The 21,337-nt window shown below is 34.8% G+C and overlaps 1 pseudogene; it reads right to left on the bottom strand.

The window, feature by feature from the left end:
- Positions 1 to 1,672: 1,672 nt before the first annotated feature.
- On the bottom strand, positions 1,673 to 2,638 carry LOC113261864 (olfactory receptor 2AK2-like; annotated as a pseudogene).
- Positions 2,639 to 21,337: the final 18,699 nt, after the last annotated feature.

Genomic DNA, 21,337 nt, shown 5'->3' on the forward strand with positions numbered 1-21,337 from the left:
CCATATGTTAAATAACATATACTAATAAAAAAATTGTACTTTAAAATCAGGAAGAAGCAAACACACACACACACACACACACGCATTATTGCTTGTATTATTGTGGTATATTGCTTTTGTTAACATTGAGAAAAAGAAGCGGGAAGCACCAGGGAAGTTATTGTTTGCTTATATTAATAATTTTTGCATTTAATGTTGATGGGAGTTAGAATAATGACCACTGTACAGTTGAGGTACTGATAGTAAAGGATCACTAAGGAAGTGGGTGATGGAAATGTTGCTCCTATGGTTTTCCTCAACAGTAATAATGATGATTTCTTACTTCCAGTTGTTTATTCCAAGATCTTAGCCCAATTCTCTGCTTTTCATTGTTTAAAAAGATTTTATCTTTAAGTAATCTTTACACACAATGTGGGGTTAGAATTCACAACCCTGAGCTGAGGGGTCTAATGCTCTACTGACTGAGCCAGGCAGGTGCCCCCGCCCAATGCTCTGCTTTTTAAAATTATGTCACATTTCACATCATATCTTGCCATCAGCCTCAAATGTCTGTTTTCCACTAATCTCCAGAGCCTGGTCAGTTCTTGCTATTCTACCATTACCACTGGTATCCAAGGCAGTATCTTGTAACAACTGTTACAACTTAATGGACACCTAATTATGAATTTCAGTTGTCTTGAGAAGCACAGCAATGCTTGACAATTTTCTTGGATTAAAACCCAAATCCTTTTAGTGGTCAAAGTAACATTTCAAATCCAGTCTCCATTATCTTTACTCATTTCCTACAATTAATGTCTTGATTTTCATTGGCTTTGATTTTGCACCTTGATTTTCATTTACTTGCCATGCTTGTTTACATTCAAGACATTTTCATTGGCTTCTTCCTATGCCTAGACCATTCCTAATGAGATATCCTTATGAATTACTAACTCATTTCAGTTCAACTTTTGACCAAATATCATTCCTATGATTGCCCACACATTGGACTATTTTATATAAAACTGCAAAACTCTGTGACTTTCCCTATGCCAATTGTTACCTTTTTTCCCCCAGTAATTACTACTGGTTGAAATACTCCAGATTTTTCACGTCTATTTTATTTTATTTTATATTTTAAATTTTATGTCTCCCTGTACTGGAATGTAAACTTAATGAGATCAGAGAATTCTGTCAGTTCTTTTCTTTGTTTACTGCCATTTCACCAGTACAGGAACTGGGCACACATAATTAAAACCTTAAATCAATTGTTGAGTGAATGCAGGAATGAGTGAACTATTTATACTGAAATATATTACAATTTTTATAGCATACTTTAAATATTATGTACTTGAATAGAACATATGCCCTCCTCATTACATTCAGATCTTAAGGAGAACATTACAAAATATATGTTTTGACATGCAAACATTGAGCTGAGAGTTGAAAAGTATTTCTAGAAGCCAAATAATTGACAATAACAACAATTTTTTTTCCAGATTGCAGTTTGGAAAACCATGTAGGTTCAATAACTATGATTAAGCCATGCTAGAGCTAGCAGGAATCAAGATATTTATCCATTTATTCCATAGATATTCCTTAGAGTTTGCATAGTCCAAAACAGTATTCTAGGCAAAGTGATCCATGCTGTTCAATATCAATCAATAAGGGTTCCCAAAGTGGCATTTCCTATCTATTATACCAACAGTCTTTTCATGGCACCAGTAACCTCTTTATTCCTCAGGCTGTAGATAAATGGATTGAGAAAAGGTGTGATGATGGTGTAAAACACTGCCACTGCCTTATCCTGTTCTGGAGAATGCAAGGAGTGTGGCCTAGTATAGGTGGAGAGACCAGTCACATAAAATAGGCTTGCCACAATCAGGTGAGAGGAGCAAGTGGAGACAGCTTTTTTCTGTCCTTTACCTGAGCTCATCTGGAACACCACAGTAAGCACACGGGCATAGGAAGCTAGAATGGCCATGAATGGCAGCAGCAGAATAATAAGCCCACTGAGGAGGATTGTATGCTCATACTGGGAAGTATCCTGACACACCAGTGGTAGTAGAGATGGAACTTCACAGAAAAAGTGGTTAACAATCCGAGACCTACAAAATGGAAGTTGAAATACATACAGCGTATGTATTAAAGCATTGCTAGAACTACTGGCCCATGTACATGTGACCATGAACCAACAGATCTTCTTGCTCATGAGTACAGCATAGTGCAAAGGGTGACAGATGGCTACATATCGATCATAGGACATAAAACCAAGAAGAAGGGCTTCAGTCCCAGCAAGGGCCAAGAATACAAATGCTTGAATCGCACAGCCTGTAAATGTAATGTTCTTACTCTTTGTCAGGAAGTTAGTGGTCATCTTGGGCACTGTGGTGGAGATGTACATCATGTCAATAAAGGAGAGCTGACTGAGTAGAAAGTACATTGGAGTGTGCAGTCTCGTGTCCAACTGAATGACAAGGATCAGTATGATATTTCCCATCAGAGCCACTGAAAAGAGGATTACAATGGCAGCAAAGAGGAAAGAGTTCATTTGGCCATATTGGAAAATACCAGAAAGTATAAAGTCTGTTTCTTCACTTTGATTTTCTGTCTTCATAGTTTAAATTAAAACATCAGAGCAGATCATATCCCTAGATTCCATGAAAGACACTGGCTGTCCTTTAAGAGAGAAGAAAATGGTTATTATTATATGCCTCCATACCATTTCCCCAGCCACGTGAATTATCCAGAGCTTACCCTCCTTTATTTTCTTCTTTAAATGAGGGAAAACAAAATTATCTTATTACAGTAGCTTCCAGAGAGTAAGTCCTGTATGATCAGAGCTCAGTCAAAATCTTTACACACAAGACACCTTTTAGAGAAACTACGGTTTCTCAATTAATTTCCCTGAGTTCTCTCTCTCTCTCTCTCTTTTTTTTTTTTTTAGTCGTCAGGCTATTAATCCTAATAAATCCCCCAATGAACTTATGACAGTATTAACAGTAATTTATGTGTAGTTTAAAAAAATGTATATGTTTCACCCTTTTTTTATCTCTTGGATAAGTACAGAATTCAGAGGCTTTGTGTTAAACATACACAATGTTCTTTATTCAGGGGTCCTCCCATCTCTGATTCCAAAGATAATACTGCTGTAAGGATTTGAACCATTGAATGTTGTAAAAACATCTCCATAATGTTAAATCACTCTACTTTAGTCTATAGCAGCCATAACATATTATAAATACAAACATTTCAATAAATATAGAATTCTTAGGACTTTTTAAAGCATGTACAAGGTTATCTAATCAGGTTCTTTGCCTCCTCTGATTCCAAAAGAAAATACTATGCTAAGTATTAAAAACATTAAATGCTATAAAAACTTTTCCATAAACTTCAAGAAGTTAATTTAAAGCTATTCAACCTGTCATGTTTTATAAATACAAAAATATTTCACCTGAATGGTGAGGAAAATGTGCTAAAATGAATCCAGAGAATAGAAACCACTAAAAGACATCATGCATCTTCTTTCCCCAGAAAAAAAATCCATTTATGTCCAGAATCCTCCTCCAACATCCAGAAGCATTTTCTACATATAGTTAAAATTCCTGATGAGTGGTTCAATTCACTATATATTTTTTAATTTAAATTCAATTAGCCAACATATAGTACATTATTAGTTTCAGATAAATGTATTGAGGACTGACTGTTTTTTATGATATTATGTTCACTTATATGATTTTAAAAATTACAATTACCATTCCTAAGTAACTATAATTACAATGTAGCTCTGGTAGATTAAGCAATGGCTTGGGAAGTCAATATGAGCAAAGTAATTAAGAATAACACTATCCTAATGTATGTTTAATCCAAACCAGAACCTTTGGCAAGAGAGAAGTATCAATATTAAAATTTAGATTTATCATGGTAGATTTGAGAACAAGTTAAATATGAGATCCCTAAACAGAAAGTCAAAAATTCATACCTAAACAACTTTATCAAATATGCAATTATATTTGTAGTTATTCTCATCATAATAAAACTTCTGATTTTTATCACAGCTGACATGTATTTGCAAGTTGTTATTCTCCAACATTCCCTGAATTTTAAATTCTACTTTATTAAAATATTTAATGTACATTTATTTAAGGCAAAAGTTTCAAATAAATTATACCAGCAGATAGAAACTAAAGAAATGAGTAGGAATGGAAGCCAGCCATATAGAGACTGTGTTATCTCTTTCATGTTATTAGGCAGTAAAAACATAAATATCAAAATGAAATTATTAATAAAATCCTGGACTTGTTTGAAACCATACAACTCTCATAATACTTCATTGTAATAGAACTGCATAAAATTCTCACCATTTATTTTTATTTTCTGAAATCCTTTGCCTACTTTACACAATTTTATTATTTCAAAAATATTGTTGAATATAAATTAGTGATAAGCATAATGCAAAATGATAAGATTTAAATAAGAAAGAACACACCTGTTCCCTAGCCCAATCAAGAATACAAGGATATTCTAGGGTCATGCTCTCTTAAGTATGTGATACACACTGCTGTCAAACTCAGGTCCTATCTCACTGTGACAAGATGCCCTTCACCCCCTTTGTCCTTGTAAATCTGTGGTGATTCAAATTTAATATGAACAAACAAATCTCGAAAACTTAGCTCTCTGTTATTTCTACATATCATTTAAGAAATATGTTAATTGCATAGACATCTCAGAAATAGTCCCAATTAAGATAATGCACATGTTAGAAGCATAAGAAAATTCACTCTACATAATCATCAAAATGAAATGCATTTCCTTAAATAGATGTCTGAGACTAAATGCATGTTTTCTTCTTTAAATGTAAGTTGAATTAAACTCATCAAGGCACTGTAATTTCTTTTGGCTTACTTCAGAGGACTCAGAAGAATAAACGGCCATTTTGTATAGGATTGTTACTGTGAAGACTTCTTTCACCAAGCCATGCCTATGAAACCAAAGAAAAATATATTAACCTAAAATAGTATGTTTTCTTCTGAATGATAGGACATATCAATTGTCTTTAATTTTATAAAAAAAATCTAAATGCCATTTCCTTTGAGGCATATAGCTCTTTATACACAGCTGTATCTCATTCTTCTAGAGTTTTATTCTTAAAACATTGTAAAAAGAATGAAAGATATATCTGCAATAGTACATATAGAAAGAATTCCTAACCATCTACACGAGGGTAGTAATTACAGTGTTGCAGCAATTTCTTCTTTAATAAAAACTTTGATAAACTTATAGTATTTCTTGATATCACCACATATATTCTAAATAATCAAGCTATTGAATGTGGCATATCTGCATAATACAAAAAAAAAAGATTCTGAGAGAAATGCAAAAACGTTTAGGTCTCCTATTTGAGACACATTTTAGGAAATGTTAATGTACTATCAATGTTTAAGTTTATTGGTGATGTTTTTGCCTTTGAAAATAAGTCTTCAATCATTTAGCATGATAAATTCAGTTGAAAATATAATTTAAAGATACATATTCATTATCATCTCCTTATGTAAGATTTTTAACCTTTCCAGGCAAATAGGCTGACTACCTAATCATGGTGGAGACTCATATTTTGTTTCCAACAGCCCTTTTGGGGAAACTTGGTCTCTAATCCACAGTTAAGCACATTGTATACATTGCAGTTGATGCTTTTTGTAGAGCTGATGTCAGTGTGCCAAAAGAAAATAAAATTGAGTCCCAGGGAAAAGCTCAAATATTTTTGTTAAAATGAAAATAAATCAGCATATTTACCTGATAGGGTTTCAAAAAGTTCTTTACTTTTAAAATATGCATATCAATTTGGTCTCCACATAATTAATAACCAACTGATAAAAATTTGATTATTTTTGAGTTCACAATAGTTAAGAATTTCTGAGGAATTATATGACACAGGGGATGTCTAGTTAAGCAGTGCATTTTCTCTGATACAAGAATCTGAAGAACATCAGCATGGTTATGGAAGTAAGACTCAGGTTTCCAAAATTCCAAGAGGAGTAAATTGTGTCCAAGCTCACAGAGAGTAATGTATTTATTTATTTATTTTTAATTTATTTATTTGACAGAGAGAGAGCAGGAGAGGAAACACAAGCAGGGCAAGATGAAGAAGGGAGAAGCAGGCTCCCTGCTTGGAACCCTATGCTGGGCTCTATCTCAGGACACTGGAATTTTGACCACAGCCTAAGGCAGATGCTAAATGACTGGGGCACCTGGGTGGCTCAGCCATTAGGTGTCTGCCTTTGGCTCAGGTCATGATTCCAGGGTCCTGGGATTAAGCCCTGCATAAGGCTCCCTGCTCAAATCAGGCTCCCTGCTCAGTGGGGAGCCTGCTTCTCCCTCTCACACTCCCCTTTCTTGTATTCCCTCTCTCACTGCCTCTCTGTCAAATAAATAAATAAATAAAATTAAAAAAAAAAAGATGCTCAATGACTGAGCCACCCACCCTGAGAACAATTTAAATAATAGCATGGTGTTCACAGTATCTTTTTCTATAGCACTATTTACTTAATTATTTAATAAAAATCAAAATGAGGTTGAATTTAAATTTTCAACCTCTTAATTTTATTAAAGGATGCAATATGGCAAACTCGTGCTCAGATATAATTTTTAAAAGAAGAAAAAAAATGTGATGACTTGAAAGTCAAGGTAATATAGTTTAGGGATCAAAGAGAACATATGCAGATCTACTTTACCCTTTTCTTATTTTGAATATAAGATATTTCAGTGAGTTACTATTAAAATGAGGGCATATCTTCTATCCTTATTTCCTCCAATTATTTTGCATGTAATATTTAGTTGAGAATATTGATTCTTACTTTCCTATAAAATAACTTAGTTGTGAAAAGGCTTTCTCCACTAAGAAAACATCAGCAATAAATCATTGCATGTCTGTCCTCAGAGGAAAAAATAGGAATTATGTAATTTAGATCTCAGATTTTAAATAAAGTTTGAGTCCCATAAATAATCAACACTTACATTAAGGTTAGTCATTGGTGGAAATGATTTAAGACTATCACGGGACAAAACTACAATTTTAGTATCCTGAATGTACAGTCTTGGGTACTTACCTTAAGAAAAAAATATAATGGTCAGTTAAGATAATGACCTTAGAAGGGCCTTTACTAGAGAGAGGCCCTAAAGCTGACTTTTTTACTACCTTCAAGATAATTCAACATCTAAATTTAGATCTATTTTTTTAGTAATGATGGTATTTTACTTTTATTATTTGCACTTGACATTGAGAAAAATATTTTAAGTGTTTTATAAGCAACAAAAGAAATTACTTTTGATATTTAAGAATAGGTCAGAATTCCCTCCAACAAAACAAAACAAAACCTCCCTGTGTTATAAAAATGTGTGTATGCCCTTAGTTGTCCAATATTTAGCAAGAGAGTCAAAGTGGAATGTGATGATGGAGTGGAGTGGGGTGAATGGCTTACCTGCATAAATAGGATAATCAGAATTGTTGTTTGTTTTCTTTATTCTGAGGTTTACTCCTATTTTTCTTTTTTGAGTGGTGATGTTACATAGAGCTAAGAATGATTTTGGATAATTAAATTAGTAAATACAGGCAACTAATGTTATATGATATGTTAACTAACTGGAGATATATATATATATATTAATTTAATTTAATTTATATATATCATGTATTTAATTTATATATAATATATTGGATATATATTGGATAATATATAAATTGGATATATATATAGGATTATATATATTGGATAATATATAATATAAATATTTATATATATTTATATACAATTTATTATATAATTTATTATATAAAATATAATATAATATAATATAATATATAATTAAATTAATACATACAGGCAACTAATGTTGTATGCTATGTTTAACTGGATTTTATATATATATATTAAATTTATTAATTTATATTATTTATTTATATATATTTATTTATATATATAATTTATATATATAATTTATATATAAATATATATATTTATTTATATATATAATTTATATATTTATATATAATTTATTAATATATATTAAATTTATATATAATATATAATATTAAATGTATATAATATATAATATATTATATAAATATATAAAAATTATATATAATTTATATATATTTATATATAATTTATTAATATATATTAAATTTATATATATAATATATATATATATATATTAAAATTTAGTTAGTATTCCCTATCTAACATAAGTGAAAAAGAGGAATATTCTAGAGAAGTTAATATCAGGGAGCATGGAATTTTGTACTTTTATCAGTTCCTGCAATATTTTGGAAATGGCTTCTACAGACATTATTCATTTTTCCTCTTTTTAAATTCCATTTTTAATTTAAATTCAATTAGCCAACATATAGCACATCATTCATTTCAGATGTAGTGTTCAATAAATCATCAGTTGTCTGTAGCACCCAGTGCTCATCACATCATGCTCCCTCCTTAAGGCCCATTACCCAGTTACCCCATCCCCCCAACCACCTCCCTTCTAGCAATGCTGAGTTTGTTTATCAGAGTCAAAAGTTTCTCAGGATTTGTCTCTTTCTCTCTGATTTCTTCCCATTCAATTTACCCTCCCTTCCCTTTAGATCCTCTGGACTATTCCTTATGATCCACATATGAGTGAAATCATATGATAATTGTCTTTCTCTGATTGACTTATTTCACATAGCATAATACCCTCCAGTTCCATCCATGACAATGTAAATGGTATATATTCAACCTTTCTGATGGCTGAGTAATATTCCACTGTATATATGAACCACATCTTCTTTATCCATTCATCTGTTGAAGGACATCTCTACTCCTTCTGTAGTTTGGCTATTGTGGACATTCATACTATGAACATTGGGGTGCATGTGCCCCATCTATTCACTACATCTGCATCTTTGGGGTAAATACCCAGTAGTGCAATTGCTGAGTTGTAGGGTAGCTCTATTTTTAACTTCTTGTGGAACCTCCATACTGTTTTCCAGTTGGCTGTACCAACTTGCATTCCCGCCAACAGTGTAAGAGGATTCCCCTTTCTCCACATACTTACCATCATTTGTTTTTTCTTGTCTTGTTAATTTTAACCATTCTAATTGGTGTAAGGTGTATCCCATTGTGGTTTTGATTTGTATTTCCCTAATGACAAGTGATGTGGAGCATTTTTTCATGTGTCTGTTGGCCATTTATATGTCTTCTTCTGAGAAATGTCTGTTCATGTCTTCTGCCCTTTTCTTGAATTGATTATTTGTTTATTGGGTGTTGAATTTGATAAATTCTTTATAGATCTTTTCCACCCTTTATCTGTTATGTCACTTACAAATATCTTCTCCCATTCCACTGGTTGTCTTTTAGTTTTGTTAACTGTTTCCTTCGCTGTGGTGAAGCTTTTTATCTTAATGAAATCCCAATAGCTGAATTTTGCTTTTGTTTCCCTTGCCACTGGAGACATGTCTTGCAAGAAGTTGCTCTGGCTGATGTTGAAGGGGTTGCTGCCTCTGTTCTCCTCTAGGGTTTAGATGGATTCCTGTATCACGATTAGGTATTTCATCCATTTTGAGTTTATCTTTGTGTATGGTGAAAGAGGATGGTTCAGTTTCATTTTTCTGCATTTGGCTATCCAATTTTCCCAACACCATATACTGAAGACATTGATTTTTTTTCCATTGGATATTCTTTCCCACTTTGTCAAAGATTAGTTGGCCACAGAGTTGAGGGTCTATTTCTGGGTTCTTTATTCTCTTCCATTGATCTATCTGTATGTTTTAGTGCCAGTACCATGATGTCTTGATCACAGCATTGTTTTAATAAAGTTTGAAATCAGGCATTGTGATGCCACCAGCTTTGGTTTTCTTTTTCAACATTCTTCTGGCTATTCATGGTCCTTCTTGGTTCCATACATATTTAAAGATTGTTTGTTACACTTCTGTAAAAAAAAAAAAGTCAATGGAATTTTGATAGGGATTCTATTGAATGTATAGATTGCTCTGGACAGCATAGAAATTTTCACAATGTTTATTCTTCCAATCCATAAGCATAGAATGTTTTTCCATCTCTGCATCTTCCTCAATTTCTTTCATAATTGTTCTGTAGTTTTTAGTATACAGATCCTTTACCTCTTCGGTTAGGTTTATTCCTATGTATTTCATAGTTTTGGGTGCAATTGTAAATAGGATTGATTCCTTAATTTCTATTTCTTCTCTCTCATTAAGTGTATAGAAATGCAAGTGATTTATTTGCACTGATTTTGTATCTTGCCATGTTACTTGCTGTATGAGTTCTAGAAATTTTTGGGTGTAATCTTTCAGGTTTTCCACAAGAAATATCGTGTCTTCTGTGAAGAGAGAGAGCTTGACTTCTTCTTTGACAATTTAAATTATTTGTATTTATTTATTTATTTATTAACACATTTGTGTTGAATTTTTATTTTATGACTGACCTTTGCTCCCCTTCTGATTGTCCCCCTTTCTTTATCCCTTTCTTCCCCTACCAATCTTCCAAGTTCTTATGTTCCATAGATGAGAGAAATCATATGGTAATTGTCTTTCTCTGCTTGAGTTATTTCACTTAGCATTATCTCTTCCAGTGCCATCCATGTTGCAGCAAATGTTGAGAACTCGTTCTTTCTGATGGCTGAGTAATATTCCATTGTATATATGGACCACAACTTCTTAATCCAGTTATCTGTTGAAGGGCATCTCGGTTCCTTCCACGATATAGACAATGCTGCTCTGAACATTGGGGTGCATATGGCCCTTCTCTTCACTATGTCTATCTTTGGGGTAAATACCCAGTAGTGCAATGGCTGGGTCATAGGGTAACTCAATTTTTAACTTTTTAAGGGACATCCACACTGTTTTCCAGAGTGGCTGTACCCAATCATTCTTAAGCAGAATGGCTCTTAGTTTCCAAGTGTTTGTGTTTCTTCCAAAATTTTCCTTGTGATTGAGTTCCAGTTTCAAAGCATTGTGGTCTGAGAATATGCAGGGAATAATCTCAGTCTTTTGGTATCATTTGAGACCTGTTTTGTGACCCAGTATACAGTCTATGGTGGAGAAAGTTCCATGTGCATTCGAAAAAAATGAGTATTTTGTTGTCATGGGGTGTTGTATTCTGTATGTATCTATGAGGTCCATCTGGTCCAAAATGTCGTTCAAAGCTCTTGTTTCTTTGTTGATTTTCTTTTTAGGTGATCTGTCTATTGCTGATAGTCGAGTCTTGAGGTCCCCTACTATTACCGTATTATTATCTATATGTATCTTTATTCTGGTTAAGAGTTGGCTTGTGTATCTAGTGCTCCCCTGTTGGGGGCATAAATATTTATGATTGTCATAACCACTTGTTGGATACATCCTTTAAGAATAATATAGTGTCCTTTTGTATCTCCACCTACAGTCTTTAGTTTAGAATCTAATCTGTCTAAGAATTGGTACCCCAGCTTTCTTTTGAGGTTCATTGGAATGGAAAATGGTTCTCCATCCCTTCACTTTCAGTCTGGATGTATCTTTAGGTTCAAAATGAGTCTCTTGTAGACGGCATATGAATGGGTCATGTCTTTTTATCCAATCTGCAACCCTGTGTCATTATGGGAGTATTTAGGCCATTCACATTGAGAGTGATTATTGAGAGATATGATTTTAATGATGTCATGTTGCCTGTGCTTTGTTTCTATAGATTGTAAATTTCTGTTCTGTATCACTCTTGGGGACTTTTTACTTTTATAGAACCCCTCTTAATATTTCTTGTAGGGCTGGCTTGGTGGTCACATATTATTTCAGTTTCTGCCGATCTTGGAAGGTCCTTGTCTCTCCATCAATTCTGAATGACAGCCTTGCTGGTTAAAGGACCTTTAGCTTCATGTACTTCTCAGATAGAGCTTTGAAAATACCCTACCAATGCTTCCTGCCATGCAGGTCTCTGTAGGCAGGTCTGACATTATTCTGATGCTCCTCCCTCTGTATGTGAGGATTCTCTTCACCCTGGCCACTTTCAGGATTGTATCCTTGGATCTAATATTTGCAAATTGCACTATTATATGATGTGGTGTAGGTCTGTTCTCACTGATCTTGGGACGGGTCCTCTCTGCCTCTTTGACACAAATGCTTGTTTCCTTTGCCAGATTGGGGAAGTTCTCAGCTACAATTTATTCAAATATCTCCTCTAGACCTCTCTCTTTCTCTACCCCCTCATGGATGCTGATGATTCTGACATTGGAACATTTCATTGAGTCAGTAATCTCCCATAATCTACATTCTTGAGATTGGATTTTTTTTATCCAAATTTCCATTTTTTTTCTTCTTTTCTATCATCCCATCTTCCAATTCACTAATTCGTTCTTCTGCCTCATTTACCCTGGCTGTCAGAGCATCTAGTTTAGACTGCATTTGATTCATAGCATTTTTGATTTCTGCCAGATCTGCTCTCATTTCCACCCTTAGAGATTCTATATTCTTGTTAATATTTTCGTTAATATTTTTTCAAGCCTACACATCATCTTGACCATTGTTACTCTGAACTCCATTTCTGACAATTTGGTTGTATCCATATCCATTAGTTCTGTGGCAGAGGCCACAGTCTCCATTTCTTTCCATTGTTGGGGTTCCTCCTCCTTGTCACTCTGATGAGGAGAGTTTGTGGGGATGCACAGAGCCCAAATTATTGACCAGGATGCAGGCAGTGTGCATTTGTTTTATAGGGACCTTAAGGATGTGGGCTTCTTGATTTTTCAGCCTGCCTTCTGAGGGAGGGGCCTGCTGCACTGATACTCAGGCAACCCTGTTTTGGTAGAGTTGCCCTATCCCCTGTGATGGGGAATGGGGTTGGGCACAATGTGATCTGGTATTTCTGGGCTTTTGTTCTCTGGTGGCTTTCTCTGGTGATTTTTTGTGACACTTCTGAGAGTCAGAACAGGAGCGGCTGTATCCTAGCCTCTGTCTCAGAACAGAGAGATCGCAGTCCACTCTCCACTGAGCTCTCCTGGGCACTTTAACTCTGTTTCTGTTTGTGCTGCTAAAACCCCCTGCAGTGTCCCAGATTGTGGGTCCCACAGCCACTCTCCCAGCCCTCCCTCCCAGGGCTGGCATGTCTCTGTCCTTTGTGCTTCTAACACGGCCAGTCACCCCCAGTCCCCACTTGTGCTCCCGAGCTCCCTGTTTCAGTGTCGTTCATGCACACTCTGAAGCTTCGGTTTTCCGCCTGGTCACGCAGGCGCTCCCGAGCTCAGGGTCTCAGTCTGCTTTCTCATGGGTGCCAGTCTGCTAGTCTGGTCTGCTCCCCAGTGCAGGTAGCTACTGCTTCCTGGCACCCAAGTGCGGCAGCTCCCTCCCCCTTCCTTGTATCTTCTGTTAGCTTTGCACAGATTCACGGCTCCCTGCTTCGTTCCTGAATACTCAGTACTGGAAACATTTGTGGAGATCCAGATGTATCTTCCTATGTCTTGGGCTGATTTCATGGGTAGTCAGGATGATCTGGTAGATATCCAGCTTGATTCAGGGGACTACCTGAAAAAAGTTCCCCTACTCCTCCGCCATCTTTTTCTCCCCCTCCTTCCCTAGAACTTCTATCTGATAAAAGATACAGGCCATACACAGTTCCTTTAACAGACAGTGTGCTCTCAAGTCCTAAAGAATGGAAATAAAATATACTAAGAAGAGAGGGTAAAATGGGAAAGGGTTCAGAAAGGTAGGATTTTTTATTTAATAAATTCTTCATCTCACTTTATTTAATCAATCTGAAATATTTAATAATTCTGAATTTAATCAAGCTGAGCTCCCTTCTTTCTGTGACACTGGTATTTTTCTACTGTACCCTAAGGAATGCTCTCTGTCTCGGTGCCCCCACCCCACTTCACACAAATGATTTCCTCATGTTCCCTTCACTTCCCTCCCCAGCTGTTCTCTGAGGACATGACAACCCATGTCACCCATCAAAAGGTGGCTATTTTCTCCTCCAGAATCTACATGACATAAGACTCCAACGTGGTAGGTGTCCTCCCTGCTTCTCTTTGGTCCTCCCAAACTATCTATCTCACTTATACCTGCAAATTCTTGGCTTCTTTGAAGCAAATTCCTGTATGGGGCGTCACTCCATGCCTCTCAATCATTCTGGAAGAAGTGACATTGAAACATACACCCAAATGGTGTGAGCGATGGCTAGGCACCAATGAGGAGGTTCTTGCTGGTAGCCTCTGGGGAGCCAGTGAGCCCAGTTGTTAGATGTGAAATAATTCATCAACAATGTTCTGTCTTGGGTGGTGTGAAATTCATAACATTTAATTAAGTGAGAGAAGAGGGCCCTTGGGATACGTTAGGGGCAAGTCAGGAAAGGATCAGTAGGTCCCATTCAGGGTGCATAGAGCAACCATAAACTCAGACAGTACAGCTGTAGATGAAACAGGATGCACTGACAGAGCTGTCCAGTTCTACACAAGAAAGAGAAGCAAGGAAGAATGGTCTGAAGAGAGCAAGGATGTCTCCATAGAAGGATATTTTTACATGAAATGCTAGATGTTGGAAGACTTCAAAGACCTTAGAAATGATGGGAAAGACTGTTTATGTGTAAGAAAAAAATATGGATGTAGCAAAGATGCAAGAAAGACAATGTCATGTAAATTATAAATACTTTAGTTTCCATGGATATGAGAACTAGAGATAGGGAGATTTTATGTTTTTCCTTGTTTGATTGGTTATTTTACTGTTTTTTTTAATGTAAATGGAATGGAATGTGCATACAGTATAACCTAGCAGATTATCTGCATGCTCAAAACAGTGTTCCAGAAAGAATAAAATAGACTAGACAAAAGTGTATTCATAGGGGGAGGTATTGGAGGCAGACATTTACTTGAATTATTATTACAATATAATCTTTTGTACTTCTATGTCATAAAAGCCTGTGTTATGCATTTTGAATAAAACACACTGGAATTATCCTAGATCTGCTATCCCAAAAACATATAACCCAAGGGGAATGTTAAGGAGAGCAAGAACATATCACAGGGAAACCTCTTGTCTTTTCCCTTTCCAAATTATTCTTTTAACAATTTGGTGAGTTATTTTTCATTAATTTTCACACATTATCATGATGAATAAATTGTCTGGTAGCTCACAGGTTTTTGCTCCTAAATTCCTGGGTTTTATTTCCTGTATAACTCTTTCAGAAAGAATTCAGGACCACACATCATCACATGTAAGTGAAACTCACAAGACAGAGGAGTGAGAAGAGTGTGTGCTTCCAGTCCCCAAACTCTTCCAATGTCGTTGTCTAAAATGTACTTCATTGGCCACAGTCTTCTGACTTCAAGAAGAGCTGTGAAGTGTGTGATCATATGTGGACGGTACTGAACCCATACAGATGTAGACATTCTACTGACAAAGGATAGAATAGATGCTGTAGAGTCACCATGACAACACACGGAATGTAGCATCATGAGGAGGAATAACCGATTGAGAAGGGAATTTATGTATGGAGAGAAGATAGGAGATGGTGGTTTTTATATGGAAGAGTGCAGATATAAAGGAAAATTGAGATAACTCTTTGTTTTGTTTTGTTTTGTTTTGTTTTCTGATTTCTGGCTTGGGCTCTTGTAAATGGCGGTATGAATGGTGACACCTGCTTCAGGGGACTTTGGCAGTTCATTGTTGGGCACGATTAATTCAATGTCACTGTGAGAGAATACTCACAGGACTCCCTTAAACTGTCACGGCATCAACGACAAATAGATGTAAGATCACCATGCAATGATTCTTTGGTGTATGATTTTGTGTCCTGAAAGGTCAAAAGGACAAAAACAATAGTTAATTTTAATGTCAAATGGGTAGTATAGAATAAAATTGTGGACAGATCAGCTGATTGATTCCATAATAAGGAACAATGTTTCTCTCTCACACACACACCTGTATGTGTGTATATGGGTGGGAAACAAACCACACATTGTCATTCAAACATACTATATTTCCATTTCCCCCAGAGAGACTCATGGACTGATTTCACCAGACAGTGAGTACACAATATCACACCACTGAATTGTATTTCTTTATTCAGTTATATACTCTCATTTCCTGAATACTACTCTCTCTAATATATAAAGAAGTAACCATAACAATAATAATAATAAAGTAATTGTAGAAATACTAATATAGTAATTTTAGAAACAATAATAATCAAAACTATAGTAATAATCATTGCCTCTGTATAACTACTAAGTGCTAAGCTCTGTTCTGTGTGTGTTATATAATGTGTAGCCTCAATTAATCTTCAAAACAACCTTTTGAGGCAAGTATCATTATCTTCCTGATTTGATAAAAATTAATTTTAGATGAAATTTCATGTCTGATCAATGTGTTGTTTTACAATAAGACATAATAGGAAATATTTTAAAGAAACTGTACTTTCATTAAATTTTCTAGTTTATCACTTCAAATCATAGAAGTTTTTAGATTATATTACTACTTTCTTAATATTATTTGGGATCAGTAACATTCCCATTCCTAGGCAACGTCACATTATTACACATATATGGTATGGATTTTCCATGTCAACTCCTTTAAATAAGCAATGATTTTATTCCATCCATATTTAGGGAAACCCATTGCCAGACTTCTACTTCTTCTATGAAATTCCATTACAGTGAATTATCAGTAGCAACCCCTTAACTGGACTCAGTTGCACACCAACCATGTAAGTCTGATATTTGAATTTTTATCATAGAGCTCATAATTCCTATATCAATTAGGTCATTGCAATCTTAGGTATTTAGAATATATCCAAAAATAAAAGCAGCATTGTCTTTTAGTGTAATATGTAAGTGTGTACATTGGACTTAATGTTCCCCAGGATTCCTGTATCAAATGCTGTTTAAAATAAACATTTTTCAGGAAGAAAGCATTTGTTATTTTTGTCTTTTGTCTTACAGTTGAAACTTTAATATAAAGTTAGAGTGTATGGGTGCTTCGGTGGTTCAGTTGGTTAAGTACCTGCCTTTGGCTCAGGTCAGGATTTCAGGGTCCTGGGATCAAGTCCTGCATTCAGCTCTCTGCTCAGCAGGGAGTCTACTTCTCCCTGAACCTCTATTGTCATCTCTCTCTCTTGAAATAAATAAATACATAAAATATTTTTAAAATGATGTAGTGTAGAGGTATATAAATAATTCAAGGAATGTGTAGCTTTACTGATATTATTGAATAATTTCCTTCTACTTAAATGTAAATCATCTTCTATTTTAAAGAAATACTCTGAATGTTTTATTTTTATACTGAGAGATTTGACAGAGAAATAAAAAATTATTTTGAATCTAGTTAAGTCAAAATTAATGGCTACATAGTGCATTTTGAAAACCCTGACAAATGTAAAATAGTAAAAATTATTTGAGTGTAGTACATTCACTGAGTAAAAGGTATTAACACCTTTTACCTGAGAAAAAAAGATTGGAATATGACAGGGTTTATAGCTAAAAACATGGTATCTAAAGATGGCAGCATCTTCTATAATTAGTCTACAAACTTCTAGAAGATAAGAGAGTGTAAACTGCATGTTACATCTCTTCACTTAAATTTAGAATTATTAGACAAAGAACATTTGATGCCATCTGGAAAGAAAAATACTTTATTTTTGATAAAAGTTGTGCATATTTGGAAGCATTTACATGACATATAACATGTGTTTTCTCAGTTTTTAGCTTAGTGTTATGAAGCTCACCACTAGAGCATACCATTTTGGATTCAAAAATATATTTCATTCAACATTCTGGCTGCCAAAGAAGATGTCATTGTATCCATTATTCTAGCATTGTGGGAAGATATTCCAGGTGCCTGATTGACTGGTTAGGTAAAGAGTCCTAAAGAATGGTTGCAGAAACTTCAGGTAAGTTTATGAGAGTGGAAATAAGCTAGTAGAAGTAAGATGATGAAGTATTTAGGGAATTACTAATAATTATGGAGTCCTTCCAATATCTGAAGACAAAATATAGACATTCTTGTGGAGACACCACAAACTTATAATTGATACATTGTGGAAAACTTTTGATATCATAGTCCATAGTCAAAAATTCCCTCAACAAGAATTTTTTTGAGAACATACAATAGGCCAGGGACTGTTACATAATGGGGATTCTGTAGAAAAGACATTACCCATACTTCTTAACAATAAATGGAGAATGGATTTTTGAATAAGAATGAGTGTAACAAATAAAATATTAATAGATAGCTGATTAATATTCCATTGTATGTATGGACCACAACTTCTTAATCCACTCATCTGTTGAAGGGCATCTTGGTTCCTTCCACGATTAAGCTATTGTGGACAATGCTGCTATGAACATTGGGGTGCATATGGCCCTTCTCTTCACTCCTGAACACTTTAGGATAAAAATAGAAGGCATCTCATTAAGCAGTAATTGATTAAGATCTAAAAGAAAGTATCATAGTGACTGCTTTGAAAGTTAAGATGATTACCTTAGCTTTATCCTATATTCACGTGTACTCCACTTATGTTTAGGTTTATCATTCAAACAAAATACCTTCAATTCTATTCTAAACTGTTCCCCTTTTCCTTGACTTGTCCCAACAACTCCCTATTCCTAGCCAGAGTACCCAGTCAACGTTCTCAGATATAATTCTAGGAGTATACACTCCCCAAGTTGCCAGTATTCAATAAACCTCAGGATCCAAGACGAATCAATTTCCTAACTTTTGATTATGCTGTAACTCTTCACAACATCATCAAACAATAATCATATGGAGTCTGTCAAGGCAATGTGACTACTAAAAATGTCAATAAGAGCCCATATTCCACCTCTCTCAATCGCTACAGCCAGACACTTGAGTAAAGAGCAGTGCGGAGTTGTGAATAATACAACATAACATTATTTTGAAGTCATATGAAAATAAGCACACATTATTTTATTTATTTTTAATTTTTTTAAAGATTTTATTTATTTATTTGACAGAGATAGAGACAGCCAGCGAGAGAGGGAACACAAGCAGGGGGAGTGGGAGAGGAAGAAGCAGGCTCATAGCGGAGGAGCCTGATGTGGGGCTCGATCCCCTAACGCCGGGATCATGCCCTGAGCCTAAGGCAGACGCTTAACTGCTGTGCCACCCAGGCGCCCCTAAGCACGCATTTATAATCCATCTGTTACTAAGTATTAATCTCCTTCCATCTAGTCAAATCAACAGTTAATAGTGTAAAATCTCCATTAGGTATGAAAGGAAAAAAATGCAGAAAATCTACAAGAGTAATTTAACATTTCTAGGACTAAAACAATTAAATGGAGATACTTCTTTACTCTAACACCTGCCATTTTTTTAAAGATTTTATTTATCTATTTGACAGAGAGAGAGACAGCCAACGAGAGAGGGAACACAAGCGAGAGAGGGAACACCAGCAGGCTCCCAGTGGAGCAGGGAGCCCAATGTGGGGCTGGGATCACGACCTGGGCTGAAGGCAGACACTTAATGACTGAGCCACTCAGGCGCCCCTAATTCCTGCCATTTTTAAGTATTGCCAGAAGCCCACCATTCTCAAAGAACGCTTTCTTAAAACATCATCTAACCATAATCTTGGTAATTTGCGACTTTGTTCTAGGAAGAAACAGTAGGGAAAAAAAAAAAAACACAAGAAAGAGTATCTCAAAGGCTCAAGTAAGTCTGAAAACCACAACCTTGATCTGTATATTGAAGAACAACTTCAGCAATATTAGAGTAGAGCATCCCCAGCATTACAGATGTGCCACAATACTGATACTCATCCCCAGTGTTTTACTTCATCCACCTTAGTGTGTGATTCAAAAATTATTTTCTATGTGTACCGCCTGAGAAAAGGTTGAGAGGCACCAATAGAATACATTAAAGGAGTTAAAACCTCAACTTCAAAGTACTCTCCAATGAAAAAGCCAAAGTCTACCCTTACTTGATGCTGATTCTGAAGACTATTTCCCTTTTATCAAGTAATCACATCCTGTATTACATTTCTATAATTTGTATGTTTTTAAAGTAGTTCTCACAGCTTATGTAATCTTAGCAGCAATAATATCCTGGCATAAGATAAAGAAATCTGAAAACTTTTAGGTAAGGACATGGTTAGAGCAGCATTATATATAGTATACTTTTTCCTAAGCACTCTAACTGAAATCCCCAAAATATCCATTTCCTAACTCCCTTCCTTGCTTTCTCTTCATAGCATTATCACCTTCTAATATAATATGCAATTAACTTAAGTATTTGGTTCTTATCTGTCTCCCCCAACTAGACTATTATATCCATAAGAGCAGAAATCCTTGTTGCTTTTGTTCACTGCTCAATCTCCAGCACCCTGATCAGTACCAGACAAAGTGGGCCCTTGAAAAATAATTTGAGTGAATAAACAAATTTCATAATTTGGTTGCAGTTTCAAAAAAAATATTAATAGAAAAAGGAAAAACAGAAAGACAAAATTATTATTTGTTACTATGATTATTATTATTATTAGGACATTATTTTTGGCAGTGGGAAAAAGTCAACAACTTTGGATAATGATATATTGAATTTGAGTTGTCAGTAATATTCATAGATTTTAGATTTTAGAGACTTACTTACCAGTTTCTAGGAATCATCACTGCCCTTAAATCTCAATTTATGTCCATACCAAATTTTACTGAGCTGTAGATCAAACCAGTTAAAACAGCAAGAACTACTTAAACATGCGTACATCTGCAACTTTGTTCAAATGTTAATCTTTAAATATTCCTAAAATTATAGCAAAATAGTGTTCACATTCCAGGGCATTAAATTATAATTAGGTTTATTTCATAATGAAGAATCTTGATTTCAGTAAAATACAATAAAAAAGAAAAATGCAAATCAATACAAAACAAATAGAAATGCAAATTGTATTTTATCAGGGACTTATTTGTACATTTGCATCCCTAAACTGAAAACCAAAACAGATTTCATTCAAACTTATGAGTAGTCCTAAAAGATAGCAAATGACTTGTTTTATATTTGTTATTTAGTTTTCATGATCTGCATCAGTATTTTCCTAAATTGTACCACTGTGTGTGTGTATGTGTGTGTGTGTGTGTGTCTGTAAATGTGTATATGTGTATATCTACTTATTGAGGAATAGATCATACATACTCAGTTTGTGCACATAATATTAAAGGGAACAGTTAGCCACTATCCACATATAAATAATATCATTCTTTAGGAAACACTATGACTCCCTATATAAAGAATTAATAAAATATAATTCAATTTCTAGAATTTAATAAAACTGGCCAAAGTAAAATATAGTCATATTTTAACTGAATGAAATATTCATTTTAATACTGATATTCGAATTACAGGTTTACATTA

Source organism: Ursus arctos, unplaced genomic scaffold, assembly GCF_023065955.2.
Source record: "Ursus arctos isolate Adak ecotype North America unplaced genomic scaffold, UrsArc2.0 scaffold_5, whole genome shotgun sequence".
Classification (NCBI taxonomy): Eukaryota; Metazoa; Chordata; class Mammalia; order Carnivora; family Ursidae; genus Ursus; species Ursus arctos.